Source organism: Rhinatrema bivittatum, chromosome 4 (genome assembly GCF_901001135.1).
Source record: "Rhinatrema bivittatum chromosome 4, aRhiBiv1.1, whole genome shotgun sequence".
Lineage (NCBI taxonomy): Eukaryota > Metazoa > Chordata > Amphibia > Gymnophiona > Rhinatrematidae > Rhinatrema > Rhinatrema bivittatum.
Window position 1 is genome coordinate 433,834,859 of NC_042618.1, and position 24,277 is coordinate 433,859,135.

At 46.8% G+C, this 24,277-nt stretch overlaps 1 long non-coding RNA gene across 1 annotated transcript in view; it reads right to left on the bottom strand.

Annotated features, from left to right (window-relative positions):
• Nucleotides 1-2,100: 2,100 nt before the first annotated feature.
• Nucleotides 2,101-24,277, bottom strand: part of LOC115091305 — a 28,216-nt gene continuing 6,039 nt past the window's right edge. The window contains exons 2-3 of the long non-coding RNA XR_003856669.1: nt 4,722-4,848; nt 2,101-4,640 (exon numbers count right to left, since the gene is read on the bottom strand). This is a non-coding gene — a long non-coding RNA (uncharacterized LOC115091305). The remainder of the gene's footprint in view (nt 4,641-4,721; nt 4,849-24,277) is intronic.

Below are 24,277 nucleotides of genomic sequence, written 5' to 3' on the forward strand. Positions count from 1 at the left end.
GCCACATGCTAACTTCATGGAGTGCCCCCTAGTCTTTCTATTATCTGAAAGAGTAAAAAACCGATTCACATCTACCCGTTCTAGACCTCTCGTGATTTTAAACACCTCAATCATATCCCCTCTCAGCCGTCTCTTCTCCAAGCTGAAAAGTCCTAACCTCTTTAGTCTTTCCTCATAGGGGAGCTGTTCCATTCCCACAATATCTTTGTGAGCGACATTGCGGAGGGGATAGAAGGCAAGGTTTGTCTTTTCACGGATGACACTAAGATCTGCAACAGAGTGGACACGCCGGAAGGAGTGGAGAGAATGAGACGGGATCTAAGGAAACTGGAAGAGTGGTCGAAGATATGGCAGCTGAGATTCAATGCCAAGAAGTGCAAAGTCATGCATATGGGGAGTGGAAACCCGAATGAACTGTATTCGATGGGGGGGGAAAGGCTGATGTGCACGGAGCAGGAGAGGGACCTTGGGGTGATAGTGTCTAATGATATGAAGTCTGCGAAACAATGCGACAAGGCGATAGCAAAAGCCAGAAGAATGCTGGGCTGCATAGAGAGAGGAATATCGAGTAAGAAAAGGGAAGTGATTATTCCCTTGTACAGGTCCTTGGTGAGGCCTCACCTGGAGTACTGTGTTCAGTTCTGGAGACCGTATCTACAAAAAGACAAAGACAAGATGGAAGCGGTACAGAGAAGGACGACCAGGAAGGTGGAGGATCTTCATCGGATGACGTACGAGGAGAGATTGAAGAATCTAAATATGTACACCCTGGAGGAAAGGAGGAGCAGAGGCGATATGATACAGACTTCCAGATACTTGAAAGGTTTTAATGATCCAAAGACAACGACAAAACCTTTTCCGTAGGAAAAAAATCAGCAGAACCAGGGGTCACGATTTGAAGCTCCAGGGAGGAAGATTCAGAACCAATGTTAGGAAGTATTTCTTCACGGAGAGGGTGGTGGATGCCTGGAATGCCCTTCCGGAGGATGTGGTGAAGACCAGAACTGTGAAGGACTTCAAAGGGGCGTGGGATAAACACTGTGGATCCATAAAGTCAAGAGGCCGCCAATGAAGAGTGGGTGACTCGCCAGAATGATGGCTACTGCCTGGAGACAATACCCTTATTCAATAAACGTACACATGCTTACTGTGACTCCAACATCATTCTAGCTTCAACAGCAAGAGGAAATGTGGAATAAAGGATCTGCACTCACAAAGGGGGGAGTAGCTGGCTTGTTACGGCGGTTACTACCCCAAACCAAATAAGCCTGTTACTTCAATTTCTATGCATATACAGCATAGTTCTCTGCTTCAACGGCAGGGGAGAAGAAAAAACTGATACTACACACATCCAGCAGAGCTCTCTGCTTCAACGGCAGGGGAGAAGAAAAAGGGTTCGCACTCACAAAGCGGGGAGTAGCTGGCTTGTTACGGCGGTTACTACCCCAAACCAAATGTGCCTGATACTTCACTTTCGATGCATATCCAGCATGGCTCTCTGCTTCAACAGCATGGGAGAAGAATAAACTGATACTTCAAGCATATCCAGCATAGCTCCCTGCTTCAACGGCAGGGGAGAAGAAAAACAACCAATAAGGGCTGCATAACATAGTCTGGGTAAAACAAATAAGCATGGGTATAGCTTGCTTATTGCGGCGGTTACTACCCCTAACTAATCAAGCTTGATATTTCACTTGGATGCAGCTCCATCACTGCTCTCTACATTAATGGTGGGGGTGGAAGGGAAATAGAACCAAGAGCTAAGAGAAACAGATAAGTATGAGAGAAAAAAGTGTGTGAAGCTTGCTGGGCAGACTGGATGGGCCGTTTGGTCTTCTTCTGCCGTCATTTCTATGTTTCTATGTTTCTCTGTTTATCATTTTGGTCGCCCATCTCTGTACCTTCTCTATCGCAATTATATCTTTTTTGAGATGCGGCGACCAGAATTGTACACCGTATTCAAGGTGCGGTCTCACCATGGAGCGATTCAGAGGCATTATGACATTTTCCGTTTTATTCACCATTCCCTTTCTAATAATTCCCAACATTTGTTTGCTTTTTTGACTGCCGCAGCACACTGAACCGACGATTTCAATGTGTTATCCACTATGACACCTAGATCTCTTTCTTGGGTAGTAGCACCTAATATGGAACCTAACATTGTGAAAATATAGCATGGGTTATTTTTCCCTATATGCATCACCTTGCACTTGTCCACATTAAAGTTTACTGTCCACATTAAAGTTTAACTGTATGGAATAATTTGTGATAGGTTGCTTGGTGTCATCTGCATTCATTCCTGTCAGCTTGCAGGGTTGACTTCCACCATTTTCTATCCAGTTTTCTCCCAATGTAGATGCATTCATTCCTGTCAGCTTGCAGGGTTGATTTCCACCATTTTCTATCCAGTTTTCTCCCAATGTAGATGCAATCTACAACAAATCCTGCAAAGATTGCAGCTTCTCCAGATTGACTATGTAACTAAAACTTTTCATTATAACATGTATTATCTTCAAACTTGCAACAACAGTAGAAGCTACAAAGCAAATATGGTACGTACTGCTGTACCACTGCAAACAGATTTTCTACAATAAGAAGAATCAGTTACTAACTATTTTTGGCTTTTATGCTTTAGGATAAAAAAGAGATTATCTTAAAACCTGGGATAATGGAAGTACTTGGAAGACATGTCATCTTATGGTGCTCTGATTATGCCCCCAAGAAGGCAAGCCCTGAAGATGCATAGTTCTTTCGATAATAATTAACTATTGACTTTGGGGCTGATATTCAGTTGAAAATCTCTGCTGGCTGTTAGCAGGATAAAACTTAGCCAGATAGCTTGGAGGCATTTTGGGGTGGAGTTACCGTAAATTAGCGGATAAGTTATCCAATTAACTCTGATTGTAGAGCAGTCCTATTATTAGCCAGATAAAGTTAACTGGCTATCTCTAAAACAGTTGGGTATATTGAGTGGTGGCATCACCATATTACTGTATATCCTGACAAACATTAGCCAATTAAGTTTATCCAGCTAACTTTGCTGGCCAGACAGCAGCCAAAAATGGACCCCTTTGTGAAAATGGATTTTCTACTGATAACCAGAGAATTTTAACTCCTTTATTGAGTTAAAATGGGAATTATCTGCGGCTTGACCCCTCAAATGAAATACAGTCTCAGGAAGGGCCAGCACAACCAACAGTGTAAGGGGCCCCTGGTGGCCAAAGCTCAGCGGAGGTCACGAGGCTGCCTTGCAGATCTCCATCCCATCAGCAGCCAGCATGAACAAAAGGCTGCAGGGCTGCCCAATGGACTACCTGCAGCAGGAGTCACTTTTAAACAATGTCAGCTGCTGCTGCAGGGCTGATCTTGCAGTACGCAAGATCAGTTCCGCAGCAGCAGATGTCATCATTTAAACATGACTGGCACAGGCTGTAAGTGGCAGCAGGACCATGGAAGAGGTGGGGGCGGGGTAGCAATACCCCCCCTACCAAAACAGCAGAGCCTATCCTACTTGCAGCTGAATAAAGGAGGAAAGCCATCAGGTTGCCAAGGAGTCCATTTGGCAGCGGCTGAAGGGACATATGATGACGTGGACTCTGTCCTTGAAACTTCATGCCTCAATAATTGGCTAGCTTATAAGGAGCCACTCACCTCTTGTCAATCTTATACTGTAAAAGACACAAAGAATATTCAATTTGTGTGGTACTAAAACACTAAAACATTTCATTCACTGTTAGAACCATTCAGCTTTAAAAAGTTTCATCAAGCCTGAGAGCTTATTGAAACATTTTCAAGGCTGTGGTACCCAGACATCATTGCTGAAACATGCAATGTGCAGAAGAAAGGGAAAGGGTCTTTTAAATACCTAGTTTTAATTCTGTAGGCAAACTTATTGCATCACTAAGACAGTTTATGTAGAACTATGTATGACTTATTATTTTCAGTTCTAGCACCACACAGACTGCTTATATTATTAGGCCATCCCCACTTTCTTAGATATCTCTATCCGAATTTGATGTCTTTTGGGTGGCAGAGGAACCTGAGGAGTTGTATATCTACCTGGCACATGATACCAAGCTGATTTGTGCAGGACTCTGTGGCTACCTGAGCCTGACTCTGGTCTAACAGAAGAAATCAAGGATTCAACTGTACTATAAGGGCCTATGAGGGAAGTCTGGCAGATGGTAAAAGGTTGACAAACACTGCTCTGAATATGGCTTATTACTGAAGCAGCTCTTTTTTCTGGGGACCCTCAGAATTTACTCATTGGACTTTCAGACTTGTCATGTGTTTGTTCTGATAAACTCATGTTCTCTTGCTGACTAACTACTGCCATTTTGCCATGGCTATGCTGCATAATATAATTTTGTATAGAAGCCTCTTGCTTTGGGGTTTCATCCCTTTTTTCTGGTAAATTATTCAATATACTAATATCTAAATTTAAAGGTTTAAATAATTCTTTGCATTTAATCCTTTGGAATTCCTCAGCTCTGCTGTTAGCTAAAGATCTTGCAGTGCAACAGCTCTGAGGTCTATTGCTCCATTTCAATCTTTCTTGCCTCCAAACATCAGCCTCTCTGACTGTGGATTCAGTCCTTGATCCACCACGATAGCCTTCTACTTCAATTCCTTTGACCACACTGAAAATTAAGATTAAATAATTAATACATCTTTATATCTTAAAAAGGGATGAATTAATTATGCATACACTAATATCTTACCATTGGACTTCAAAAGTCAAAGGGTGATCAGGACCAAGGCAACTAATTCGCATATCTAATGATCTCCTCAGAATTTCAGCTGCTTCTTGTTTAACACGAAAACCAGACTGGCTTCGTAGTAGTTCTCCTTTTGGAAATTTTAAAATAAAGAAGCATTTTAGAATAAAAATATAATTTTAACTTAATATTTTAGGATAATGCATTGATGTGATGGCTTAAGCAATGTCTGCACTAGTCCCTGTGCAGAAGTTACCTTTTCTTTAAATTACAAGGTATAATCTAATTGGTTTCTAAAAGAAATAGAACCAATATGGCCACAGAGGAGGGAAACTACATTTCACATAATCCCTTGCCCCTAGTTTCCCAGAGAGCATGAGCAAGAAAGAGCTCAGTCATAATGATTCAGCATAATCACCCTAATTGGCTCCCAAGTGTATAAGACAGGTGAGATACAGACGCATGGGGGAAACTGAGATCCACACACTCACAGGCCGATGCAATAAGACCCATGTAAAAACGTACATCCAAACTAGGCACCTGTTTTTTTTTAACATGCACACAGCTATGTCTCCTGGGTGCCCAATGCAATACTTAAATGAGCTGCTGCATTAAAAAGGACGCACTAGGGAAAATTTGTGCATCCCTAGCGCTCAAATGCATCGGCCATCTAGGAGACTTGACTGTGCGTCCACAATTGCAATGAGCACACAATACAAGCGTCAGTTTTATCCAGCCTCAGTTTATTTCGCCCAGCATACAAGCATAATATACACATCTGGAACATGTATACTATGGGGCGGATTTTCAGAGCCCTGCTCGCCTAAATCCGCCCAAATCCGGGCGGATTTAGGCGAGCAGGGCCCTGCGCGCCGGTGAGCCTATTTTACATAGGCCTACCGGTGCGCGCAGAGCCCCGGGACTCGCGTAAGTCCCGGGGTTCTCAGAGGGGGGGCGTGTCGGGGGCGGGCCCGGTCGTCGCAGCGTTTAGGGGGCGGATACGGGGGCGTGGCTACAGCCCGGGGCGGTCCGGGGGCTTGGCCGCGCCCTCCGTACCCGCCCCCAGGTCGCGTCCCGGCGCGCAAGAGGCCCGCTGGCGCGCGGGGATTTACGCCTCCCTCTGGGAGGCGTAAATCCCCCGACAAAGGTAAGGGGGGGCTTAGACAGGGCCGGGTGGGTGGGTTAGGTAGGGGAAGGGAGGGGAAGGTGAGGGGAGGGCAAAAGGAAGTTCCCTCCGAGGCCGCTCCGATTTCGGAGCGGCCTCGGAGGGAATGGGGGTAGGCTGCGCGGCTCGGCGCGCACCGGCTATACAAAATCAATAGCCTTGCGCGCGCCGATCCAGGTTTTTAGCAGATACGCGCGGCTCGGCGCGTATCTACTAAAATCCAGCTTACTTTTGCTTGCGCCTGATGTGCCAGCAAAAGTAGGCCAATTCGCGCTATTTGAAAATTTACCCCTTAGCATCCAGAAATTTTTTGTTTTAGATCACATTATTTCTTTAATCTTGATCACCGCAAGCAGTAGATCTAAGTATCGCAACCATTCTTAGAAAAAGGAACCACATAGAACAATGTTTTTGTATTTCTCAGGAGCCCTTGACTGCCAGAACGACTTAATGTCAGTTATGGGGCTGGAGTTAAATTTGCCTCATTGAAAAGTGTGTGTCGGGCACCCGGCAATTTACTGTATCAGGTGGTAATAGCTAATAGCCTCATCTACATGGAATTTACATGAGATGAGCGCTATCGGCTATGCATTTGCTTGGCGCATGTTTTGGATGCATTAATCCCCTTATTGCATCAGGTGCTAGTCTAGCGCATCCAAAACACACGTCCAACTGCTCGATAACCTGTGCGCCAGACTGGGCGCACTTTATTGCATCGGCACCACAGAGAGGCAGCAGACAGCTCTCTATCTTCCTCACCCATGGAGGGTGAGAAAGATGGAGAGCTGAGGAAGAAGCAGAACTGTGCCTGAGCTTCACTCTAACCTATAGCTAAGTTAGCCTTTATGATTACCTTTCCCTCCTGTTTTGCTTTGCACAGTAGTATATCAGAGAAAGAAAAAGACTGCCTGCTTAGACCCTATAGTACTGCATGAAGTAATTGGAGTGGCTATAGCCAATATTGATCAAGGAAAGCTGGGAAAGGTTTCTTTTTTTACTTCTGGCAACTTTTATTTGCCTTTGCTTTCAGCAAAATTGAGCTCAGGGAAAATAAACCTGGGGAAGCTTATCAGTGCTTGAGTCTAGGAACTGTATGTAAAGTTTAATATTGCCTCTGAAACTTTAGGTGATTGGGAATGTTACAAATGAAAGGGAATTGTGGAGCTTACTCTGACCCAGGTTCATCAAATCGCTATAAATATAGTGAAAACAGCGCCCGCATTAAAAAAAAGGGCATAGTTAGGTTAATCTGTGGCCTGCACATTGCATAGGTAAATAATGCACGAGGCGTTGTGTCAGCGCATGCGGCATTGTGTCAGCGCTCAGCATGTTGCATCTGCGCATTGCATGTTGTATCAGCACGTGGCGCCTCATTTTATGCAGCTAGTGTAAATTAGTGGATGGTGTATATATCCCGGCTTCCTGCAGCTGCCTCTTTGAGGATGTGTCAGGAATTTGGAGAGAGGAGATAGGTAGGTGGTGATGGTGGCTAGTTGGAGGTTCTTTATAGTGATTACTGAGTGAGTTGTCTTGTTTTTGTTGCCATCTGTTTCCCTTTATCTTGGTCTTTTGTCTTCTTTGTTGGAGTGAAAGTTTTTGTTTGTTAGTCCAGTGTGTCTGTCTTTTAGTGTGGAGGAGTGGTGGTGGTGAAGTGGAAGAGGAGGAGTGGTGTTGAAGGAGTGGTGGTGGAGGAGTGTGGAGGAGTGAGGAACAGTGGGGGAGTGGAGGAGTGAAGAGGAGTGGAGGAGAGATGGTGGAAGAGTATGGAGGAGTGAGGAATGGAGGAGTGATTGTGGAGGAGTGAAGAGGAGTGTTGGTAGATGCATGGAGTTTGTGGTGAGGAGGAAGATGGAGCATGAGAGGCATGGGGAGACAGGAGACGTGAGAGGAGAGGAGGGGGAGGAGGGAGGAGGGAGGAAATGATGCGGGAGGATGAGGGCAGGAGTGCTAGGGGGAGGAGAAGTAGGAGTAGGGACAGGGACAGGGGGGGCAGGAGGGAAGGGATAGGAGGAGGTGGGGGAAGGGGATAGGCAGGCAAGTACGAAGTGCAGAGGATGTCAGGCTAAGGATAGACAGAGGGCAAAGGGGAAGGGAATTGACAGGGCAGGGGCAGAAGGGAGATAGAAGGGAGGAGAGAGGGGAGTGGGAGGGAGAGTGAGGAAAGGGAGGACACCTCTTCAGAAGCAGAAGAGGCACCCCTTTCTGGCAGCCAGGCAGCAGGACGCCTTCATCTCAAGGTTATCAAATTCAGCGCCCAGGATAACGAGATGGTCATTGGAGGGGTCCTGGAGTATTATGCCATGCTGTTTGGCAACTGGGTGGCTAAGACCTCAAAGGCATCCAAGGGCCAGATCTGGCACAACTTAGCCAAAAAAAAATGACTACACTTCTAGAGAACTACACACATCACATCACTTCACAATAATGTTCAATTCTACAAAAATATTTATTCAAATACATATAATGAACTCCTAACTAGACAAATAAATACTACCTACCCCTTCATACCTGTCACATCTACGCACATCCAATCATTTAAAACAATTCAATATAATAATCCTCGAATACAGAAAGTATCCCCCCAACTTTTTAATCAAAAGCAGCAGTGAACCGTTACCCGACAAGATAGTTATTCATACAATGTTATCAATACTTTTAACAATATATATAAAATAAACTCTTCCCTATATCAAACTGATAATCAATTGCTCTCACTAATAATGTTAACTTGGATAATAATACATTGTAACTACCGCTCATAACAATGTTAAATCATTATTGTTATGAAGATATACCTGAACATCCAAAAAGGAAACTGCATGTAAATCCATGGTCACGGTAAATTTTAAATGTGGATCCCCTACATTCACCTCATGTAAGAACAATTTAAGATCTTCAATCTTCCCTTGCCAAATCAAAAAGATATCAATATATCTACCGTACCAAACCACCTGTTTAAACCAAATGGAAGAATAAACAATACGTTCCTCAAAATAAGCGACGTATAGACAAGCAATGGTAGGGGCTATGGGAGACCCCATAGTGATACCTTTGGTTTGTAAAAAGAACCGAGATTTATAAGAAAAATAACTACAGGTCAGCGTAATTTCAGCAATTTTCATTAAAAACTGAAATCTTTTCTCAGAAAAATTCATATTGCCAAACTCTTTTCTAATGATGTTAAGAGCAGCTGACTGGGGTACATTAGTATAAAGAGCAGTAATATCAGCCATCACCATAACCCAATCTTTATCAACAGTTGGTAAAGATGCCAATTGATTAATAAAATCAATAGAATCCCTGATATAAGATGGTATAAGCAATGCCCTAGGTTGTAAAATTTTGTCTATGAATTTAGCTAAAGGTTCCCATATAGAACCTATCCCCGACACTATGGGTCTCCCCCGGAGGTGATGTCATAGATTTGTGTATTTTGGGCAGAATAAAAAAATGAGGAGTAGAAGGATGGGACACACTCAAAAAGTTAAACTCTTTGCTAGAAATTATTTTATCCTTAAATGCTTCCTCCAAAATCTTATTCACCCGTTGGTGAACCTCGGGGATAGGATTGGTATTCAATTCCTCATAAAACTGGATATCTTCCAACTGTCTCATAACTTCATGATCATAATCAAACTCATTCATCACAACTATACCTCCCCCTTTGGCGCTACAATCTTTATAGAAGAATCATCACGTAACTCTTTCATAGCAATCCACTCTTCCTTAGATAAATTATAAGATGGAAATTCTTGCTGTTTATCCGAATAGGGTCTTGTGATTTACAAGAGATAGGGTATGTTTTGGTAATCAATTAATTGATATACAACATATGTTGAAGTTTTGTTATGATTGGTTAATTCATGACATTGTTGTGTAATAAAAAGTCGGTAGGGCCCCCTCCGTATTTTAGGTATTGGAATACGTTGGCGAGTTCGTCATTTCCGGTGTAACGTGGGTATGTGATAGTGTTGGCGTCTGTTCAGGTATGTGTTGTGTTATATCTCTAGCTTTTTAAACTATAATAAGCTTATTTTTGGGTTGCAGTTTCTGCAACCGGATGAAAGCAAAATTGCTTACCTTGTAATAGGTGTTATCCCAGGACAGCAGGATGTAGTCCTCACATATGGGTGACATCGGTAATGGAGCCCTATGTATGGAAAACTTCTTTCAAAGTTTCTATGAAACATTTGACTGGCACCAGAGTGCCTACTGAGCATGCCCAGCATGCCATGATATTCCCTGCCACAGGGGTCTCCCTTCAGTCTGTTTTGTAGCAATAAGCGATAGCCAAAAAAATAAAATAATAAAACGTATCGGACCCAACTCCACGGGGTGGCGGGTGGGTTTCGTGAGGACTACATCCTGCTGTCCTGGGATAACACCTATTACAAGGTAAGCAATTTTGCTTTATCCCAGGACAAGCAGGATGCTAGTCCTCACATATGGGTGATTAGCAAGCTAGAGGCTGAGTCATTTGGTATTGAGGCAACAGTGAAGTATTGTTGTTGAAATGAATCAGCCGAAGATCACAGCAGATTGGATGTCGAAGGAGTTGGGATTACACTGGAAACAAGTTCTTTAAGACAGATTGTCCATAGGCTGAATCTTGTCTTCCTTCTTTGTCTAAACAGTAGTGAGCTGCAAAGGTGTGAAGAGAACTCCATATTGCTGCTTTACAAATGTCCAGAATAGGTACAGAGCAAAAGTGTGCTACTGAGGTTGACATTGCTCTGACTGAATGTGCTTTTACTCGTCCTTGAAGAGTAAGGCCTGCCTTCTCATAGCAAAACTGTATGCAATCTGCTAACCAGTTTGACAAAGTATGTTTGCCCACTGCTCTACCTGGTTTGTTTGGATCATAGGATACAAATAGTTGACTGGATTTCCTTTGGACTGTTGTGCGGTTTAAGTAGAAGGATGGCGCACGTTTACAGTCCAAGGTGTGTAAGGCTCTTTTTCCCTGGTGGGAATGAGGCCTAGGAAAGAATGTTGGTAGAACTATGGATTGGTTCAAATGAAATTCGGTGACTATTTTTGGAAGGAATTTGGGATGAGTATGGAGGACCACCCTGTCATGTAGGAACTTTGGAAAAGGTTCGTATGTGACAAGAGCTTGTGGTTCACTTACTCTTCTAGCTGATGTAATGGCTATGAGGAATACAGTTTTCCATGTAAGATATTTAAGGTCACAGGTATCTATGGGTTCAAAAGGAGAACGCATAAGCCTGGCTAATACCACGTTCAGGTCCCATTGTATGCTTGGGGAATGAACTGGAGGTTTAATGTGAATTAGGCCTCTCATAAATTTACTGACGAAAGGCTGTGTAGAGATAGGTGCGTCCCCCAGCTTGTTATGGTAAGCTGAGATTGCACTCAAGTGTACTCTTACAGATGAAGTCTTAAGACCAGAGTCTGAAAGATGGTATAGGTAATCTAGTAGTGAGGTAGTGGGGCAAGTGAAAGGATCTAAAGATTTCTGAGTGCACCACAAAGTAAACCGTTTCCATTTGTAGGAATAATTTTTTCTAGTGGAAGGTTTACGTGAAGCTATCAGCACTTGAGATATAGTGGTTGGAAGGTCGAGTGGTTGTAAGATCAAGCTTTCAACATCCATGCTGTCAGGGACAGGGATTGAAGGTTGGGATGGCGCAACTGACCCTGTTCCTGAGTTATGAGATTGGGAGCTACTCCCAGGTGAATTGGATCCCTGACTGAGAGATCTAGAAGTGTGGGGAACCATACTTGTCGAGGCCAATATGGGGCTATGAGTATCATGGTCCCCTTGTCCTGTTGTAGCTTCACTAGAGTTTTGGTTATGAGTGGTATCGGTGGATACGCATATAACAGGCCTGAATTCCAATGGCGAGCAAAGGCGTCCCTTGGTAGGATGTTCTGCTGCCGGAGGAGAGAGCAGTAATTGTTCACTTTGTAGTTCAGATGGGATGCAAAGAGATCTATTGTTGGTTGACCCCAGCGTTAAAAGATCTTGGTTGCTATCGCTGGATCTAGGGACCACTCGTGTGGTTGAAACTGACGGCTGAGGCGATCCGCTACTACGTTGTGGATGCCCGCTAGGTAAGTGGCCCGTAGAAGAATTGAGTGTATCAGGGCCCAGTCCCAAATCTGTGCTGCTTCTTGACAAAGGAGGTAGGAACCTGTTCCCCCTTGTTTGTTGATGTACCACATAGCTACTGTGTTGTCCGTTTGGATCAGAACAGTCTTGTGTGAAAGGCAGTCCTTGCACGCATGTAGCGCATAGCGTATAGCTCGAAGCTCCAGGAAGTTTATTTGAAAGGAGGCTTCAAGTTTTGTCCACGTGCCTTGTGTCTTTAGATGACCAATGTGTGCTCCCCAACCTAAGGTGGATGCATCTGTAGTTAAAGTCACTTGTGGAACTGGTTGCTGGAAAGGTAGGCCTTTGAGCAAGTTGTTCATTGATGTCCACCAAAGAAGGGAAGAACTCAGATCTTGTGTTATCTGAATGGGAGTGGACAATGGTTGAATGGCTTGAATCCACTGATTTTTGAGTGTCCATTGCATTAGTCGCATGGTCAATCTGGCCATGGGAGTGACGTGAACTGTGGAGGCCATGTGTCCGAGTAGGGTGAGGCACTGATGAGCTGTAACTCGAGACTGATTGCGGAGAGAATGCGCCAGGAGAATGAGTGTTTGAGCACGGTCTCTTGGAAGAAAAGCTTTTGCTATGATGTGTTTAGATCTGCACCTATGAATTGTAACAGGTGAGATGGTGTGAATTGGGATTTCTGGTAGTTGATGAGAAATCCCAAGGAGTGAAGCAAGTTGACTGTGAGCTTGAGGGAATTGAGAGCTCCGTCTTGTGTCTGACTCCTGATGAGCCAGTAGTCCAAGTAAGGGAATACATGCACTCTTTGTTTGTGAAGATGTGCCACCGCTACTGCAAGACACTTTGTGAACACTCGAGGTGCTGAGGCTAGGCCGAATGGGAGCACTCAGTATTGAAAGTGTTGTCCTTCGACCAGAAATCGCAGGTACTGGCGATGAGGAGGAAAGATGGGAATGTGAGCGTAGGCATCTTGAAGATCCAGAGAGCAGAGCCAATCTCCTTTTTGAAGAAGAGGTAGTATGGTGCCTAACGATACCATCCTGAATTTTTCTTTTTTGATAAATTTGTTGATATTTCTTAGATCCAGGATTGGACGTAGATCCCCGGTTTTCTTTGGAATGAGGAAATATCGGGAGTAGAATCCTCTGCCCCACTGAGGCCTGGGAACTGGTTCTATGGCCCTGGCTCTCAGAAGGGTGGATAATTCTGCTTGTAGGATTTTGGAGTGATGATTCACTGTCCAAGATGAAAGAGGAGGATTTTTGTTTGGTACAGTGAGAAAATCCAATCGGTACCCTTGAGCTGTAATTGAGAGTACCCATTGGTCTGTTGTGATGGAGGTCCAAGTGTGATGGTAATAAGTTATGCAACCTCCGACTGGTAAGTGTGGAAGAGGATTTGGATAGGGACTTCTGCTCTCTGGTTGAATTTCAAAAGCCTGATGTAGATGTAGTCTGAGCAGGCGGTTGGGGCCTAGTAGGCCTCTGTCGAACCTGGGAACGCTGAGTGGGGCGTGGTTGCCTGGCTCGGCCTGCTGGAGGATAGTATCGCCGAGGACGATAGTAAGGTCTCCTTACTTCTCTTCTAGGAGGCCTCCTAGAAGGTTGATGTGTCTCCTGAGGGATTAGGGACAGTTGTTTGAGGGTTTCTGTGTGGTCTTTTATGGTCGCCACTGCCTCCTTGAACTTGTCCCCAAATAGGTTTTCACCGAGACAAGGTAGGTCGGCCAACCTCTCTTGGACTTCTGGCCTTAGTTCAGAAGATTTTAGCCAAGCCCATTTGCGAGCCGTAATACCTGAGGCTGATAACCGAGAAGCCGTCTCGAAACTGTCATATGTGGCTCTCACTTCGTGCTTGCCTGCTTCTAGGCCTTTATGCACGAGACTGAAGAAACCCTCTTGAAACTGTTCTGGAAGTTTTTGAGTGAGACCTTCTACCTGTTTCCATAAATTGCGCTGATACTGGTTCATGAATAATTGGTAAGAGTTAATCCTTGAAACCAGCATTGCACCCTGAAAAATCTTTCTTCCTAAACTGTCCAGGAAACGACTGTCCTTTCCTGGAGGTGTGGAAGCATGTGTTTTAAGCCTCTTGGCCTTCTTCTGGGCTGATTCAACTACCACCGACTGGTGTGGTAGTTGAGATTTTTGAAAGCCGGGTATGGGTTGGACGAGATATGCGGCATCTGCACGCTTGTTAACTGCAGCCACTGATCCAGGGTGTTCCCACAACCTGTACATGAGCTCTTGAAGGACTTCGTGTACTGGAATAGCTAATATCTCTTTAGGAGGATCTACGAACTGTAGCACCTCTAATGTCTTCTGTCTGGTATCTAGCTCAGAAAGAAGTGAGAATGGTATGGTTTCTGACATTTCTTTGATGAATTTGGAGAAGGAAAGATCTTCCGGAGGCGATTTTCTCCTATCCTCCGGTGGTGAAGGTTGAGATAACATATTTTTATCAGATGAGACATCTACCTCGGAGTCAGTGCCAGTGTCCACTGGGTGACCTGATGGTCTGAGAGGTTTGAAGGGAATCTCAGGAAGTTGTGGTGATTTTGGTCTCATAGGTGGGAGAACGCCAGAAGGACCAGGTAATGGCTCTGGAAGTGTATCCTGATCCATATCATGAGGTGTACTAGAGAAAACCCGGATTAAGGTGTCCAATTTATCTATGAGAGGCTGGAAAATGGAGACTTCTTGACCTGGCATCGATGGTTTCATCGGTGCTGGCATCGACGGCATCGGCGGTCCTTGCGCAGGAATAGGCAGAATCGGCATCGACGGCATCGATGGCGGTGGTAGTGGAATGGCTGGAATCGGCATCGAGGGTACCGGTGCCGGAACGGGTGGTGTCATCGGTGTCGGGGGCGATATCCCCGTCGGTACCGGAGTTGGTGTCGATGGCATCACTGGCATAGAAGGATGAGGCCTCGGTATCGCCTCGAGGAATGCTTCCCGTACCGCTTGACGTATGTAGACATCAAGTTCCGCCCGCATGGATGGTGAGAACAGAGTATCCATGGGGGGAGGCGGTATTGGCGATGCCGGTACCTCCTCAGAGCCCTGAGAAGGTACGGTTCCCTGCGCCGGAATCGGCGGGGATCGCCCTGTCGACGGCTCCGAAGCCTGAACCTCGAGCCGAGGTTTCTTCGTTGTCAATCCGATTTCTGTCGATGGCTTACCGGGAATCGGGGCGGAAGTCGCCGTATGCGGCCTACAATGCCGATGGCGATGTTTCTCCTTTTCCCAGGCTTTTTCACTACCGGATGTCGATGCCCTTGACGATGGAGAGGGGGAGGAAAGAGGAGCATCTCCCGACTCACCTGGTAGACGCTTTTTCAACACCACCTTTCGAATCGACCCAGCCGGAGACGATTGTGCTGAAGAAGATGGTGCGGGCAAGAGCTGTATTTTGAACAATTGTTCCATTTTCTCGAGGCGGAGATGACGGCCTTTCGATGTCATGGTGGCACATAAGGGACAAGCCTTAACATCGTGATTCTGACCAAGACAGAGCACACAATCCTGGTGAGGGTCGGTAATGGACATGTTCCTAGTGCACTTAGGGCACTTTTTGAAGCCTGTAGCCATTGTGGGCCAGACAGCCGTCGATGACCAATGACCAGGGACTAAAACTCGGTGAAAAAGTGGAACGGAACCGCGAAAGAAGGTAAAAAACTTACCGCGATGGTATACTAAGGGGAGACCCTTGCGGTAGAAGTTTTCTAAACTTTTTGAAGTTTTAAAGTTGTGGAGAATTCTCCACAGGACTCCTAGGAACCGCGAGGCTAACTGCTCCGCGGAAAAAAGAAGACTGAAGGGAGACCCCCGTGGCAGGGAATATCATGGCATGCTGGGCATGCTCAGTAGGCACTCTGGTGCCAGTCAAAAGTTTCATAGAAATTTTGAAAGAAGTTTTCCGTACATAGGGCTCCATTACCGATGTCACCCATATGTGAGGACTAGCATCCTGCTTGTCCTGGGATAATTTGTGAAATATACCAGACTGGATTACATTCGACAAGATTTCCGGTGTAACGTGGTTTAGAATATGTAACGTGGTTTAGAATATGCGAGCTTCAGGCAGTGAGTATTTGATAGCGTTGGAAAGGTAAGGCTTAAATATTTTTTGAGTTGTGGGTAATAGTGGTGTTTATGGTTGCTGTTTAAAACTAAAATTGTTTGATTGTTCTAGTGGAACACTGGCATGAATGGGTCCCTGATGAAGCCCTATTATCAGGGGAAACAAAGATCTGTGTCGGATGGTGTGGATATTGGGGACTAAAAACAGCCGAGTGGATCGAGTGGAAACTTGATTGACGACAATAGATTAATAAATATGAAGATTAAAAGCACGCATATTCTATGAAGACAGATAAGAAAATGAATTGATTTAACATTGTTATGAGCGGTAGTTACAATGTATTATTATCCAAGTTAACATTGTTATCAGTGAAAGCAATTGAGTATCAGTTTGATATAGGGAAGAGTAGCAGTATTTTATATATATTGTTAAAAGTATTGATAACATTGTATGAATAACTATCTTGTCGGGTAACGGTTCACTGCTGCTTTTGATTAAAAAATTGGGGGGATACTTTCTGTATTTGGGGATTATTATATTGGATTGTTTTAATTGATTGGATGTGCGAGAATGTGACAGGTGTGAATGGAGTAGGTAGTATTTATTTGTCTAGATAGGAGTTCATTATATGTATTTGAATAAACATTTTTATAGAATTGAACATTATTGTGATGTGATGTGATGTGTGTAGTTCTCTAGAAATGTAGTGTAGTCATTTATTAAGTATAGAGGACCTGTTAGTATTTACCCTCTGTTTTAGTGACAACTTAGCCCAAGGCATTTCCAGGCACAGCAGAGTGCAACAAAGCAGTGAGCAGGTGGCCCACAAGTACCAGGACATCAAGGCACAAATGAAAGCTAAGGTGGCGGCCAGAAATAAATATATACGGCGGACCGGAGGAGGCACCCCTTGTCCCATTGTCCTCACCCTCATGGAAAGCACCTCATGCAAAGGCTGGGACCAGATATCTTCGAGGGCATGGCTGAGCGGCTGGACACCACACGAGCTGCAGCCAGTAAGTTCACCTCACCTGTAAATGGGCAGGCAGCAACAGGTGTACACATCATTTGGCATAAGATGCTCACAATGCTAAGAAGCAAAGTGCACCTCTGATGTCAAATGAAAAAAGGATACATGCTGCCATTGGCACTTATGTCTTATGCTTTGTTTCCACAGCTCTTGTTCATGAAGCAGTCGGTCTCAGCCAGGAAGCCCCAGCGCAGCAGCCCTTTTGCACAGGCCCTTCCTGATGGATGCCCTAGACCTAGGAAAGCGGGGAGGAGGAGGAGCAGCAGAAGAAGCCACAGGCTCAGGAACTATTGCAGATGCTGCAACCTCTGGGTTCACCCAGCTCACTCAATGTGTCCCTCAACCTCTTTGGCTTCATGGAGGAACAGAGCCTTGAGTGGGAGCCTATAGAATCATCACAACCTCGAGCCAGCACACCACAGCTCCAGACAGTAACACCACGCCCTTGGCAGAAGCAGCCCAGAAGCTCCGTCATGCCACATTTGGAGGCCCAAATTCCTGCACTCCACACCACCATCACAGCACCGCCACCAGCACCAACAACATTCCCACCATCAACAGAGGAGTCCATGCACAAGCAGCTAGACCAGCTGGAAAGGAGACATGGGGTACGCCTCCTCAAGAGGGCTGTCAACAGGCAGAACCAGATTGCACGAGAAGAAGACTGCCACAAACACACAGAATATTATGATGCTGGCCACATTTCGATCATGCTGACACAGATCCTGCAAAGGATTCCGAGCAGCCATCTGAGTCTTCCGCAGCATCACTGGAGTCCACATCCCACAGCAGTACCCGGGCTGACAGAAGCCCAAGGGGTAGGCACCCAAAATAGATGCCCCCCCACCATGTGGCAAGTCACGACATGGCAAAGGGCCATACAGGATCAAAGGTTGTGGCTTCAAATGCCTGTAAGAAGAGTTGTATCAACAATCCTGGGCAGGCCCCTCTACAGAGTTCCTGTGCCAGCTAGATGGAAGAAGCCTGGTGGGGCCATCCTCACTACAGAGTTCCTGTGCCAACACGCAGAATGGATGGTCTACTGTCAGCCATTGTAGTCCAGCAGCCTAATTCTAAAGCCCTCCTCAATGCTCTGCCCATATTCCATCCTCCTTGATGCAGCCTCCAGCTGCTGCCTCTTCTCATCAAGTCTCATCTCCTGCTCCAGATGCTAGTGTCTCTTTTCATCTCAGCTCATGCTGCTGCTGCTTCCATTCTGCTGTGTCTTCTCCTGGACCTCCTGGCTCCATGCTACGCTGTTTGGTCCTGGTCCTGCTCCCTTCACTTAATTTCTGCTGCCTTGGCCCTTAGGCTGTCCGCTTGAATGCATTCTTTCAACATGGACTGTCTGGGGCCTTCACTTGAACTCTGCTGCCTTGGTCTTTAGGCTGTTCCCTTGATTATACTCTTTTAACATGGACTGTCTGGGGCCTTTTCCTAGCCATCACATAGCAAGGCTGCTATCAGCTCCAACATTAGAACAGTACTGTATCTCTTTGGAGGTGCCACTTCCGCTTTCTATCGTCTTTGTTGTAATCATGATTGTGCCAAAAGGATAAGACGCTAAGTCTGTATATGTAATGATGCCATTTCAAACAATGTATGTACAAGTCTATACAGAATGTGCTGTGCATATAATTTACAATGTTTTGTGCTATTTGCTATCTTGTCCTTGCAGATTATGATTACCTAAGACTTTGACTTGATTTCAAACAGTGGCATATATGTCTACCCTAATAAAGTAGTCACTGGTTTGAAAAATACACTTCCTGGTTGGCTCCTTTCATTGTTTGGTTTTTGTGTAAAGGGTTCACTAGGTACAAGTTTTGCCCTCCACGTGACTTTGCATGCTAGAATGCCCTTGAACATTTCAAGTAGCCACTTATCTAGTAGGCAAGACCATATGGGCTAGGTCATACTGCTGAACACTCAGTGTATGCTCCTAAGGAAGACAGCAAGAGGTAAAGAAGAAGTTTATTACTGGGGACCTTCAGTATTGCCTCTTGTTGCCTTCTTCACAATGCATACTCAGCTAACTCCTGCTTACATGGGCCTGTATTCAAGATGGACAGTAGCTAGCTGCCCAACACAGTATATTGTATATATGTAGAGCTTGTGTGGTTTTAAGGGGAAGTTAGAGTCAACATTACGCAAGACTTGATCTTTGGCTTCCTCACTTGTGTCATGACTCAAAGGCTATCTGTACTAGAGATGTGAATCGGAACCGGAATCGGTTCGGTTCCGGTTCCGATTCAAATCTTATAATTTTTATCGTCCGGCCCGATTGGTTTTTTGTTTATCAGCTGCGCCCGATCCAATAAACAAAAAACCCACCCTGACCCTTTAAAACTGACCCCTTAGCCTCCCCCACCCTCCCGACCCCCCAAAAAACATTTTGGGGGGTCGGGAGGGTGGGGGAGGCTATCTCCACCTACCTCGGGGGCGGCCCGGGCCGTTTCAGAGCTTCCCTGGGCCTGCAGGCCACTCAGCACATCTCTCCCTCCTTGGGAGAGACGTCGACGACTCGGCACGGCTGGCCCCTGCCCCCTGACACACGCGCACAGGGAGGAGCCTTTCTTAAAGGGGCCAGCGCGGGAAAATCAGCTGCACAGCTGAGGATGAAGTCAGACGCCTTCAGCCATAAATATCTTGCTTCTAGGATCCCCCAGTGCCTTGCAACAAGGTTCCTGGACTTGTCCAGTGTTTGCTGTGTTCCTGGTTGTCTTCGTCCCGCTTCTGCCTGCTTCCCTTGCTGTGGATTCTTCTGGACTTGACCCCTGGACTGGCTTTGGATCGCTCTCTGGCTCTGACCCCTGGACTGGCTTTGGATCGCTCTCTGGCTCCAACCCTGGACTGGCTGCGTACCGCTCTCTGGATATCGACCTCTGGACTAGCTGCAGACCATCCTTGGACTCCGACTCCTGGACTGACTTCTGGATTTCCTACGACCTGCTTGAGGCGCCAGCCATCCGGAACCACGACCTGCAGGAGGCGCCTGCATCCGGACCATCCGCATCATCAGGAAGTCGCCTAAGTCCCAGCGGCCGTGTCCCTACGGGCTCTTCCTGGGGGGACTTCGGCTTCCAGGGTGAATCTCCTAAAGTCCCAGCGGCTGGACTCCTAAGGGCTCCTCCCGGGGGAGTGCCGGTCTCCAGGGCGAAGAGTCTTCTTCCTCTACAGCCCAACACCATCCATTCGTCCAGTGAGGGTCTAGTCCTTGGTCGCAAAGGACTTCACCATAGACCAGAGCATCAGCCAGCATCGAGCTTCCGAACCGCCTCCTGGTTGGGACATCCGCTGTGGACTACTACAGCACTCCATCTTCTGTTCCAACCAGCCCAAGGGTCCACAAACATAACAGTTTGCAAGGCCATGGACCCGGCGGACCTTGCGGGTCTGAAAGCCATTCCCGGCATAGCCCAGAGGCTGCAACAACAGCAAGCATGCTTGGACACTCTGACAGCCACAGTACAAGCCTTAGCCGACCGCATGAGTGGAACCTTGGCTGCTAGTTCCAATGCACCCGTAGCTGGGGCCTCTGCTACTGCTCCTGCTTCTATCCAGATGCCAGTACCGTCACGATTCTCCGGAGATACAAAGCTCTGCCGAGGTTTCTTAAACCAATGCTATATCCGGTTCGACCTTCTCCCGCTTCAGTTCCCAACTGATCGAATCAAGACCAGCTTTATCATTTCCCTTCTGGATGGGAAACCTTTGGCCTGGGCGTCGAACCTTTTGGAACGTCAGGATCCTCGTTTGAACAATTTGGTGCACTTCATTTCAGCATTTAGGCAGGTCTTTGATGAGGCCGCCCGTAAACCCACCGCGGCTTCTGAGCTACTACAACTACGGCAGGGCAACCGGCCCTTAGCTGACCATGCTATGGACTTTCAAACCCTTGCTGCAGAATTAAATTGGGGAAGTGACAACCTGCATAGTATTTTTCTGGAAAGTCTCTCTTCGAGATTACAAGATGAGTTGACAGATCTTCCTGACGATCTGAATGAACTGATCGAATTAGCAGGTCGAGTGGACCGCCGCTTACAGCATCTATTTCGGGAAAGGAGAACACTCCATAGAGCCAACACTTCTGGAACCATGTCCGTACACAGTGGGAATTCACCTCCAGCTTCTTCAAGGCCCCAAGATGTCGAACCCATGCAGGTGGGGTGAGGGCCTATCTCCCAGGAGGAAAGAAGAAGACATCGGTCCCTAGGTCTCTGCCTGTACTGTGGTGGTAAAGGCCACTTTCTTGCCCATTGCAGCCAGCGTCCGGGAAACGCTTGGACCTAGGGACGGTGGGGGAGCTAACCCTAGGTCATGCCGCTGCCGACTCCCCATGCTTTGTTCCGGTAACTCTGCTACTCCCGGACGGAGAGTTCGAGACCCAAGCCTTGATTGACTCAGGGGCTGGGGAGAGTTTCATCCTCCAGGAGCTTGTGCAGCAACTCCAGATTGGGGTACAATCCCAAGAACCTCCGCTCCGGATATCCTCTATTCAGGGGAGGATTCTTCCAGGTACCATTGCCACACGTACCTCACCCCTGGTCTTACGTACAGGCGCCATGCATCAGGAGGAGATCTCCTTCCTCATCTTAGAAAAGTCTATGCATCCGATTATCTTGGGGTTACCCTGGCTCCGGAAACATTCTCCAGTCATTGCATGGGATTCGCTCCAGTTGGCCTCTTGGGGTCACGCCTGCTTTAATAACTGTTTGATGGATTTACCCCGTGTTCCACTGGCTCTAATGACTACTCCTCTGGCGTTACCGCTTCAGTACCAGGAATTCCACGATGTGTTTTCCAGGGAGAAAGCAGAAATTCTTCCAGAGGATTGTCCTTTCGACTGCGCCATCAACCTCTTGCCTGGTGCCACTCCGCCAAGAGGTCGGGTTTATCCATTATCCCTTCCAGAGACTCAAGCCATGTCTACTTACATCAGGGAGAACCTGGAACGAGGATTCATTCGGCCATCTAAATCTCCGGCAGGGGCCGGCTTCTTCTTCGTAGCCAAGAAAGATGGGTCCCTCCGTCCCTGCATCGATTACCGCGGTCTAAACAGCATCACTCGGCGAGATCGTTACCCTCTGCCCCTGATTCCGGAACTTCTGGACCGACTACAGGGGGCCAAGTTTTTACTAAATTGGACCTGTGGGGAGCCTATAATCTGGTCAGGATTCGTCCCGGCGATGAATGGAAGACCGCCTTTAATACAAGGGAAGGACATTATGAATACCTGGTTATGCCTTTTGGTCTGTGTAATGCCCCGGCGGTCTTCCAAAACCTTATGAATGAGGTTCTTCGAGACATGTAACACTCTTCAGTCACTGTCTACCTCGATGATGTCCTTATTTACTCTAAGGACCTAGAAATGCACCGCCAACATGTCCGACAGGTACTGCTTAAGCTTCGAGAGAACAAACTTTACGCTAAGTTAGAGAAATGCTTGTTTGATCAAGAATCGTTACCCTTTTTAGGGTATATTGTCTCATCCACTGGTTTTCTAATGGACCCCGAGAAGGTTGCCGCAATCAAGAACTGGCCACAACCCCAGGGGGTGAAAGCCCTCCAACGATTCCTGGGGTTTGCCAACTTTTACCGACAATTTATTCCGCACTACTCTCAGAAGGTGGCTCCTCTATCTGCGCTCACCAAGAAGGGGGTCAATGCCAAAAATTGGCCGACTACGGCCATACAAGCCTTTCATGACTTAAAAGAAGCGTTCCTCCAGGACACCTGCCTGCATCATCCTGACCCCCAGCGTCAGTTCATTGTTGAAGTGGATGCTTTGGATACAGCAGTGGGGGCAGACCTGAGCCAACTTTCAACCAAGGGTAAGCTTCTGCCCTGTTCATTCTACTCTCTAAAATTTTCCCCAGCTGAGACGAACTATGGCATTGGAGACAAGGAGCTACTGGCAATTAAGCTGGCTTTCGAGGAGTGGCGTCAGTGGCTGGAGGGAGCGCAGCATTCGGTTATCGTTTACACCGACCACAAGAATCTTGAGTACTTGTGTCGGGCTCAACGCCTCAATCCACGGCAGGCAAGATGGGCTCTCTTTTTCAGTCGCTTCAACTTTTCCCTTCGATACCGACCAGCAGCAAAGAACATACGAGCAGACGCGCTCTCGCGGACATCTGAACCCGAAGATGCACCTAACCCGCCTCAATACATCCTGGATCCCGCCAGGGTCTTGATAGCAGCTGCTGAAGTGGCTCCAGCGGGCAAGACGGTGGTTCCTACTCGGTCTCGAAGGAAGGTCTTAGCCTGGGCTCACGATTCGCTGACCGCTGGACATCCAGGGATTAATCGGACTCTGGAACTCCTGACCGAATTTTACTGGTGGCCTCGAGTAAAGGAGGATGTACGACAGTATGTCCAGTCGTGTCCCAACTGTGCTCAACACAAGCCGTTTCCTGGAAGCCCATGGGGACATTTGCAGCCGCTGCCCACTCCCACGAAACCGTGGACGCAACTCTCCACCGACTTCATTGTGGATTTGCCTGTTTCTGATGGACAGACGGTGATCTGGGTTACAGTCGACTGCTTTTCTAAGATGGCTCACTTTGTGCCCCTCACCAAGCTACCCTCGGCGCTAGAACTGGCCAATCTCTTTACACAGCATGTATTTCGTTTACATGGTTTACCATTGCATATTTCCTCCGACCGTGGGCCGCAGTTTACGGCTAAATACTGGAGATCCTTGTGCAGGAAATTTGGGGTACGCTTGGACCTTACTACAGCTTTCCACCCACAGGCCAATGGCCAGGTCGAGCGGACCAATCGGACACTGAAGGCTTTTCTTCCAGCATTTGTTGGGGACTTGCAAAATGATTGGGTCACCCTCCTACCTTGGGCCGAATTCTCCTACAATCGTCATAAACATTCAGCTACCGGCCAGTCCCCGTTTCAACTGGTTTATGGAAAGATCTCTAGGCCTCCTCTACCGTTGCCTCTTTCAGTCTCCTCTCTGGCAGCCCTGCTCACTGCCCAGCAGCTACACTCCTTGTGGACTTCCACTCAAGAGAAACTCCAACTTGCCTCGGCTAAAGCAAAAAAATATGCCGACCGCCGGAGACGGCCAGCTCCGGTCTTCCTTCCAGGCAGTAAAGTTTGGTTAAGTACCAAGAATCTTCATCTACGGCTCCCGTCCATGGCTTAGCTCCCAAGTTTGTGGGTCCATTCACGGT